The sequence below is a fragment of the Poecilia latipinna genome, unplaced genomic scaffold, assembly GCF_001443285.1.
Source record: "Poecilia latipinna isolate Pla-1442-1.1 unplaced genomic scaffold, P_latipinna-1.0 Scaffold714, whole genome shotgun sequence".
In the NCBI taxonomy this organism is placed as follows: domain Eukaryota; kingdom Metazoa; phylum Chordata; class Actinopteri; order Cyprinodontiformes; family Poeciliidae; genus Poecilia; species Poecilia latipinna.
The window spans coordinates 31,310-39,528 of record NW_015113330.1 but is presented as its reverse complement, the minus strand read 5'-3'; the positions used below and the strand labels follow the sequence as shown (position 1 = coordinate 39,528).

At 37.0% G+C, this 8,219-nt stretch overlaps 1 protein-coding gene across 1 annotated transcript in view; it reads right to left on the bottom strand.

The window, feature by feature from the left end:
• LOC106955193 (transcriptional enhancer factor TEF-1-like) overlaps window positions 1-8,219 on the bottom strand; it is a 53,393-nt gene that overhangs the window by 30,725 nt on the left and 14,449 nt on the right. Inside the window, exon 2 of the mRNA XM_015045218.1 lies at window positions 114-277. The gene's annotated coding sequence lies outside the window, so the exon portion shown is untranslated. The remainder of the gene's footprint in view (window positions 1-113; window positions 278-8,219) is intronic.

Sequence of the window (8,219 nt, the reverse complement as noted above, 5' to 3'; positions counted from 1 at the left end):
TCGGCGGGGGGGGGGGTTTTGCTGTTGTTGTTTTTTTTTTTAAAAAAAAAAAAAAAAAAAAATATATATATATATATATATATATATATATATATATATATATATATATGTATATATATATATAAATACTGGAAATTAACTTGTAAAGGTGAAAATTAACAAAAAGCTATGCCCAAAGGTTGTTATTCTCTCGGTATCGATATATTTAAATGGCAGCCAGGAGTGGGAGAAAAAAAAGTCAGCCAGTCGGTGCAGAAGCAGAACCCAGCATCAGAACCTGCAAAAGAAGGAAGACAAAACATTAGTTCTGCAGATGAATCATGCAGACATAAAATTCTATTAAAGAAAAGAAAAAGAAAAAAAGTTCCTTGTCCAATTTTATTTCTATGTTTTACCCTTCTTGACATTCAATCTGTTTTTAGCTGAAGTTTGAACAGTGTGAATCCCTGAGATGCTGAATATGTCATCGTCCAGCTGCTCACCTCTGCTCAGGAAACAGCTGGATTTCACTTTTAGCTCCTCTTGTTGTGTTGTTTGTTTTTGAATATGAAGATAAGATTCTACAGCATTTGTGCAAGTCATCAAAAAAACAACTCTTTCGCTGCTCTTTCCTTCCCATATTTAGCCACTCATTTAAAAAAAAAATTATTATAATTTGTTGTTTGTTGTTTTTTTTTTTTTTTTTTGTCATTTATTTAAATAGCTTTTATAGCAACATGTCATAAGCCTGTATCCCAACTCCTAAAATGCAAATTATTGCTTCTTTTCATGAAGGAAATTGCCTATTTTGTTAAATCGCTGTGGAACATCATAACCACATAAGTGGAGCGAGCGACTGAAGGGCAGAGAACGACTACGCACAGCTACCGGCAGATTTAGGAGAGGGAGAAAAAAAACAGAGAAAGAGAAACTGAAGGGGCTTGCCAGCTGCCCACAATTCTTCTAAAATCCCCCACAGTAAACAGCAGGGCTGGCGCGCTAAACACCGCGCTCTCACACAAACATATGCACACGGGCACGTGGAAACACACACAATTACAGTGCCAGCCCCTCGGGTGAACACATGTCACTTTGTCTGGCCCTCTACTGTTCACACTTCCCATGCACAGTCCCTCGCTACAGCCTGAACGAGCCTGCAAGTGTGAAGGAAGCGTGTGTGTGTGTGTGTGCGTGTGTGTGCGCGCCTTGATCTGACTAATTTTTACACAATTACACTTGACAGAACGCATGGTCGCAAGTGAAACATGCGAAGCAGGAAGCAGCGGGCAACAGTTTGGACTTACTTCATCTACATCTGTACGCAGGATCTCAGTAAGAGGCAGGGGGGTTTTTTTGTTTTTGCCCCCCCCCCCCCCTCCTCCCTCCCACAAACACCTGAGGGAAAACACCACAAGTCGGGAAGAAAACATCTGCTGGCGAAGACTCACAGGCATGAGTAATGAAGGAGATCAGCCGGTTTACCAGAGTCAGCCCTGCGGACCGTTCTCCATGCTTATTCTGTTCAAGCCCATTTCCGTTTCCTCTCCAGCTTCACACAGTCTCTGCGCCTCTGCAGCGGTTTTCCATTCACACAAGGATTCATTCATCCAGTGGGACACATGTCTGTGCAACAGCCACGTTTCCTTCCTAAAGAGTTTAAACGCGTTTGTGAAAACCAAGGTTTTTTTTGTGTGTGTGTGTGTGTGTGTGTGTTATAATGAGTTGTCCTCACAGGCTGCGATAGTCCATCGTTTGAAGGAGTTTCCAACTTTTTTTGTTTTGAAGTAATTTTGGCATTTGTATCAAAATGCAGCACAAAAAGCTGAAAAATCTGCCAGTGTGAAATTGTCTTTAAAGCTTTCAGGCTGGTGAGAGGGCATAGCCTCAGTCCTCAAGACACATTCCCTTTATTTTTTTATCTATTTTTTTCCCCTGAGCGCATTTGAAAGTCATTTGGATTCAGGTCTAACGTTAAAATCTTTCTCTTTTTTTCCCTTTCGAAAAGTCTCCTTTGTACGCCATCGATTCTGCAGTGTCTGACATCTGAAAAATGTTCCGGTAAACACTAATTAAAACATTTTTGAAGGGTTTCGCAGTCTGAGAATTCAGAGTTTCAATTTAGTTCACTTTATTTGTGTTTCTCGAATACTTTATGTTATAAACTGTTAACTACCACCTGATTATTAACTGTATTTAATAGTGACAAAACTGCAACAAGTTCATTTTTTTTCTAACTGTGCTGAAGAAAATTAACCTTAGCATCTTCTAGAAAAGTCCAAGGATTTTATGTACTTATATTATCCTTAGACCAAATTTAGCTTATAACTTTTTTTTTAGAACATTCAATTGTTCATCTTTACAAAAAAGAAATAATATATATTTTTTATATAACTCAAGCAAGAGGTGCTTTTATTTTAATAAACCAAAACATTTTTTGATGTCAGACATAAATTAGACAATGTTTCTTCTGAACTGAACCTAAACTATTTAATCCACTTTCAGAGCTGTCCATGTGGTCATTTCAATGTGTAACATTGTGTAACATGAACACATTTTTGTGGATCATTAATACCTCCAGATTTGTGAGCATTTCTTGCAATTAAATTAAATCAACGGATCCATGAACAGGAAAACATGTGCATCCCTCTGAAATCTGCTGTCTGTGGTTCACAAACTGTAAATGATGCTGTTAAGTCACTGTTAACTCCTGTCACTGGCACATACTGTCAAAAAAAATAAATAAAGTAAACTCATGCATTATGTTTTGTGACACCATAACAATCAGTCATTTGTTTACACTACAGTAACTTAGGTGGGACAATATTAATCATTTACTGAAATGATCTGCTCTTGCCATGCAGCTTATTCTCCATCTCCAGTTTGTTCGTGAGCATCAAGTCCCAGGCCGCGAGTTTAAGTCAAGTCTAGAGTCGTTAGAGCAAAAGTCAAAGTCAAGTCTGAAGTGTTTGTTTTTGCAGCTGAACTTTCTCTCGAGACTAAGTCGACTCAGGTCTTTATCCCTGGCATTTTCCAACCTGAAATTAAATCTGCTTATTAGCACAGAAACGTTGGAAACGCCGTGCACTGTCGACCAGATAATGCTACAACACACCAGTCCTCAAGACAAATTGTTGCAGAAAATGTGGATCTGCGCAGGACATCACTTACTGAGCAGATGACAACAACTTTCCATGCGAACGTCTGTATGTGCTTTGCATACACGATGTCTGCTGCATTCAGTGTATTTTATAAAGGCAAAGACCAAACAAGTTCACCAGCGCAACTGGTCTGCAACGTTCCTGAATACAAGCAAAACTGAAATCACAAGGCAAGTTCATCCTAAAAGATAACACATTTTCCTCTTTGCTGAGGAAAGAAATGATTAAAGAGAAGTTTATCCTTGATCAGTTGAAAATTGTTAAAAGAAAGCTGAGAAAGCTCATTGTTGACATCTATTTTCCAGGACACACACACACACACACACACACACACCCACACACACACACACACACACAAAAACAGGTTTTGATGTAAAAACCTTCCTTAAATGTGTTGCTGAACAGATGTTCGGCAAAATATTGAATAACACTGGAAAGGAGACACAAAAGTAAAACAGGTGGCGAAAGTTAAAGAATGTGAAAAATATAATTTTGTTTCAGTAGAATCGTTTCCTCGTGGAGTGGAGAAGGAGAGAAAGACATTCTACAAACCGAACGACTCTGACGGTTCAGACGCAAGAATAAAACTGAAAGGTCAAGTGAACCAAAAGCTTGGTGTAAAATATCAAAAGCAAGAAAACAGAATAAGCTGAATGTGGGTTATTCGGTCTTAAATGTGTTGAATCGCTCTTTTGATGTACCTTTATCAAAAGACTTAATGCCATGTGTAGAGTTTTCAGTGAGCTCTTTCTTTCCCAGACCTTGGCGGAGAAGGAAAACGTCAAATAACAATCCATTTCTGCGTAACAGCATTCATGTATTCAGATTATCGTGTAAGAACTCCCTGACATAAAGATCTAAAGCAACAGATATAGAAATATTGAGACTTTTTTTTTTCCTAAATTGAAAGTTAGTTTTAAGACATTTTCAAAACATTTGGTTTCTAAAGGCACAGTGCAGGACAATGAGCTTTAGCTTCTACGGATACATTTCTTCTCCTTAAATGGATCTAAAGCTCCTGAAAGCCCCATTGTGATCATTGTTCAGAGGAGAAACACACAGGAAACCTGCAGTATTTAGAGCAGCAGTGTTATAACCTATGTGGGTGCTGCAGTGAATCTCTATCACTGACTTGAAGGTCATTGTATAAAAGTCTGTCTTTTTAACATTAATACCAAAAGATTTAACTAAATATAAATAAATAAATAAATAAATAAATAAATAAATAAACTTTAATTGCATTTCACAGAAGTAAAGAGATACATCAGATGAAATGTTTTAATTTAGCTGGTTAGTTAAACATGCTTTCTTTCTACCTTTGTCGCAAACTTGGGCTGTTTTACAATTAGACATGCTAGCTAAGACATGCTAGCTAAGACATGCTAAATAAGACATGCTAAAGGTTTTTTGCAAGCCTTTTTAGTTGATTAACATAATTTTGGTTAAGTTAGCTCAGAGGAATCCACCAAACACTTTCAAAATATTTATTCTGCAAATGCTTTGAGAGAAAGACAGGAACGTTCTGTAAACACTGCAAGAAAATGCTTCAATACACTAAGACTTGCTATCAGTGCACAAGCCAGCATTTCGCCTCGAGCTTCCACACGTCTCTTTCTCCGCCTCATGGCATGTAGGAGATCGTTTTCAAACTGTCATGACATATTTCTATATCCTTGACCAATACTGTAGCCCTGCTGATGTAAAATCAGGTTGCAGGCCCACAGGTCTAAGAGGAACTCCCTCAGACATCACACTCCCCTGGTTCCAGCTCATTCTAGGGAACCACAGGGCATTCCCACCGCAGCAGGGCTGTCCGGTAAGTTCTGGGTTCCTCCACACCAAAAAGCAGACACACTCATTAGACCCACAACATTGGCCTAAAATACATATAGGACAGTTTAAAAACAATCTCCTACATACCATTTTTGGACTATTAAGTTAAAATATTTAATCGCTTTTTAAGTGGTATTTACATACCAGTAGTCAAAATAAAAAAAAATAAAAAAATAAAAATAACATTTTATTTCAAGACATGGCAGAGGCTAAAACTCATGAAAAATAAAAATAAAATAAAACAAACATTTTTTGGTAACACTTTATTTGAAGGGGGTGAATAAGACTGTCATGACACTGTCATAAACATGACAACACATGTCATGAACATGAATAAGCCTTCATGAATATTTATGACTGTTGTCATAAAGCGCCATTCGGTAAATTATGACACTTTTAATACAAAGTTGACATTATTCAAAATGTCTTTGTTATGACAACTTGACATTAACCAAGAAATCATTACTGATATAAATTTGTTATAAAAGTATTACTGATTGCACTTTAAAAATTAGGTAACTTTATGTTATTAAAGGTAAAGTTTAAACAGTAATGATTTCTTGGTTAATGTCAAGTTGTCATAACAAAGACATTTTGAATAATGTCAACTTTGTAAAAAGTGTCATAATTTACCGAATGACGCTTTATGACAACAGTCATAAATATTCATGAAGGCTTATTGATGTTCATGACAGGAGTTATGTCATGTTTATGAAAGTGTCATGACAGTCTTATTTATCCCCCTTCAAATAAAGTGTTACCCTTTTTTTTTTTTTTATCTGGATTTTAGACATTCTCAGTCTGCCACCTCCAAGATGGAGCTGTTAACTTTGTCTTTAGAGTGTGGAGGAATCCAAAAAAACTAAAATGTCTCTTTCAGAAATGCCACAGTGAAAGCTGTAGGAGTGGACCAAAGCCATAAAACTTGTGGTCAGGACAGATAAACAATGATCCTGAACTTGCTGTAAGAGTGCTGGAAAGCTGCAGGCTTTATATTCTGTGAAAACTCCAAAGGTTAATCTCTAAAAGTGATGTAGATTTCTTGCTATATAAAACTCATGTGTTTTAGCCTGAGAATTAGTTTTGGCTTTTTTTTATAAATTTAAAACTAGGCCCCCCCCCCCCCCCAAGTAAAAAACATTAGATGAGCATTAAACATTTGCATAAAGTGCTTGGAGTATTTTAATTGTTGCTACAAATGTTAGAAAATTGCACCAAACACATACTTTCCTCTGAAAGATGCGAACACATGTCCTGGATGAGCGCCTCTCTACCATTCTCCAAACTGACATCACTACAGCTGGTAACATACTGATTTCTTGTAACTACTGCATATGTCCCCACTTGTAAAAAGCTAAACTTTCCCTTAAAACAATAATAATATAAGAAGAGGTCTAACAGAAAGAGAGAATCAGTAGCCGATGGACGCTGGAGAAAGATGTTTGCCACACAAGGATCTGATGAGACGACATGCCTCAGCCAGGTCAGCTGGCTTCAGGGACTCAGTGCCCGCCCTCAGGAGCGCACACACACACAGGGCATCCAGCCACAATCACACAGCTGCCTTCAACTCTCACCTCAACCTTGTTTTAGCTTCCCCCCACTTTCCTCTTTAGCATTCATCGGCCTCCATCAGAAGCAACACGTGTTCACGTTTAAACCAACACTTCTCCTTCGCCTTCCATGTTTTATTATAATCCTCAGTTCAAACAATCATCCAATCTACTGTGGAATGCCACGTTTTAAGACTGTGTGGAATTATTCAGAAAATCAGTTCATATTGCATTTCCAATTTTCATGGAATCATTTTCATTTTACATCAAGGACAGACTGTATGGCAATACATTCATTTTTTATTTTTTTTTATGGGTGCAAATGTGACCAAAGCATTCAGTATCTCTGAACAGACTCAGGGGTGCTTCATTTGTCTTGCTATGCTAACGGCCTCCACTGCAGATTTCCACAAGGTGAGATCCTTCAAAAACACTTCATGTTATTCAAAAGGTCTGAATGTATTTATAGGCATATGATTTCAGCTGCAGCTGATGTAGTGTGTGTCCTTGAACACCAAACTGGACCCTATGGAGGACATGTGTGGATTTCTGTAATAAGTGCAACTTTTTAAAAATGATTTTCCATTCACCCGTACAGCGCTCCATAATTTTTTAAAATGGTAGTTTTGGGGCCAATTTGAATCCCTATTTATACCATTGACATTTCATCCCAACCTACTTCTGTTTTGAACTCATAAACAAACTATTTTGTACCTATGTACTTAAAATTGGAAAATCATTATTCTTTTTATCGTAGTTAAACACTGATAAACTATCCTAAATATACTAATAACTCACTCATAATATACTATTAAAGGGAAATATTTCTCCTGTTGCACAACTGACTTTATTGACTTAATGGTGTAACAGATTGAGTCAGACTTAAATATGAAAGTGAAAATGCCATCCCAGTAACAAGGAGAAACAGGTGGTGGGTGGAAAAAAGGAAAATGACAATTACTAACAATGACAAAATGAAAAAAGAACATAAAAAAAAAAAAAAACCTAACAAAATAACTTTGCGCCAGTGTTGGTGTTGTGCATGTGTGTGCCAGTAGGTGGATTTAGAAACTGCCTCTGACTTGGCGGAGCTTTCTTCAAAGAAGTTATTGCTTAATCTATTGTTATAGTCAGAGCAAAGATTAAATACTGCAATAAAAATGTTTATGTTATAGTGATTATGACAAACTCTGAATGATGTTAGTAAACCGCAAAAGTAAACAGCAACAATAATGACGTGTTTGAACTTTTTTTAAAAAAGTATTTGTTCAGTAAAAGCATTATTAGTCACTAATATTTGAAAATATGAATTGATGCGATTAATGTGCACTCTTTAGCAAAGTGCTTCATGTCACTGGAGATAATGTGTAAGTATCATTGTTTTTAGAGCCGTATTTGCTCCTTATTGTGTGCAGTCATAGATTGCATTGCCAAAAACACCTTACTAAGTGCTTAATTAATATTCATTGTGACTTTTATCTTTATAGCTGCAAACACTGCAAAACACAACAACATTCAAAGATTGGTAAGAAGCATTGCAGGTGATGGATTAAGTATTTTTCGGACTATAGACCGCACCTCCCTATAAGCCACACCCACAAAGTAAAAAAAAAAAAAAAAAAAAAAAAACGGGAAATGGAAATCTAAAACCCCCCCCGGGCTTAAAGCGCGGGGTTTCTCCCCCCCTCTCCGTTTT